The sequence below is a fragment of the Citrus clementina genome, unplaced genomic scaffold (assembly GCF_000493195.1).
Source record: "Citrus clementina cultivar Clemenules unplaced genomic scaffold, Citrus_clementina_v1.0 scaffold_9, whole genome shotgun sequence".
NCBI classification, from domain to species: Eukaryota; Viridiplantae; Streptophyta; class Magnoliopsida; order Sapindales; family Rutaceae; genus Citrus; species Citrus x clementina.
The window spans coordinates 11,741,484-11,743,056 of NW_006261964.1; the positions used below are offsets into that span (position 1 = coordinate 11,741,484).

At 32.6% G+C, this 1,573-nt stretch overlaps 1 pseudogene; it reads right to left on the reverse strand.

Annotated features, from left to right (window-relative positions):
• Positions 1 to 1,077: 1,077 nt before the first annotated feature.
• LOC112100732 overlaps positions 1,078 to 1,573 on the reverse strand; it is a 1,208-nt pseudogene continuing 712 nt past the window's right edge.

Sequence of the window (1,573 nt, forward strand, 5' to 3'; positions counted from 1 at the left end):
TCTTCCTTTCTAGATTAGAATGTGGTTTCACCTTATAAATCTGAGTTGGGTATATATATCCGAAAAAATTTTCTCCAATGCCGCATGAGATCAAATGTCTTCAATTTGATTATAAAGGAAAAATCCTGTAATGAACGAAACTTATAGCTTATCTAATACTGTATTTTCGTTCTTGGGATAGTGTAATATTAGCTGTTTTTGTCCTTGATCAAAGGTTAGCTTTCCTCCAAAAGAAAAATAAAAAAAGGTTACATTTCACTACGTCACCCATGTTTTTGGTCGCTGCTAACACCATTTCTGATTGAGACAACTTGTCAAAAATAAAACTGACTTACTAATCCTACTCATGGGTGGTACAGGTTACATGAAATAATTTTACATGCCCTTGGCTTGCATGTATGGTATCAACTTGTGGGCAGAATTTTGATGACAACTATTTGTATTTGGAAGTCATATAAATAACAGCATTTCAAACACAATTCGTGCCTCATCTGTTGCCCTGTCATATAAGTTTAATACCATGTCATGCTTTCGGTAGAATTAATGTTGGTGGATATTATTTGGAACTAATTAATTTCAGAAAGTTTAAGGTATCACAATTTTGCATATCAATAAAATGTAAGTAATTACTGATCATTCTTACTATGCAAGAGAGTTGTAAATACACAATTAAAATTTTATAATGATTAAATTAATTAATAAAGAAAACAATACACCATTGGATAACCAGAATCCAGATGCAGTAAAGAAAATATAGTTTTAGAAAAGTGAAAAGTATTTTTCCTTACTATTGAGAATGCTTTACATGATGATTATATACACTATTGGACTGTTAATATAAGGAAAGTATATAATCATGATCAGCATGAATTATGCTGTTTGTCTACTCCTAATTTCAAGCTTTAACATTTTTGTAATAGAGTTGTAGCCGTTGGGACCTTGATTGGTGCTTGACTTGTAATTGATTGGAGCTTGCCATTATTTGCCACTATGTCACTTTTTTTATCATGCAGGACCAGTAGACCTGCCGTTATTAAATATTAGAAAACTAAATCAAAGAATAGAAAAACTAAATCATTAGTTGACAAGATTGCAAACTCTTCGAATTTTTCCAGCAGCGCCCGTGAGAGGACTGATAATCTGCCATCTTAATCATGGCCAAAATCAGATTTAAATTTTGAAGGGTTTTTGCTATATTCATCAACGATGGAATCAGTAGATCCACCACTAAAAAGAACTTGGTCTGATGCGAGAAGACCCTTCTTCTGAATGAGATTCTTGAAGTAATTGTTATCGAAAGAAATGGGTGTCACCAAATCAAGTGGTGATAGATTGCTGTCGCCACCATTAGCCGGGCACTGACGCCTTCGTGTGCTCGCGAATCCAGCATCAATATTGCTTTGATGTTATAAATCCTATCACGGAAAAATGCACATTGTGCTTGGCCAATTGTATGAGCTCCTGAATTTCAAATGAAACAATAAATTAATTAATATTATTGATTACTTAGACATAGTTAATTAACCAATATTATTTTTTATATACATTATGATAAGACAAATATTATACACAC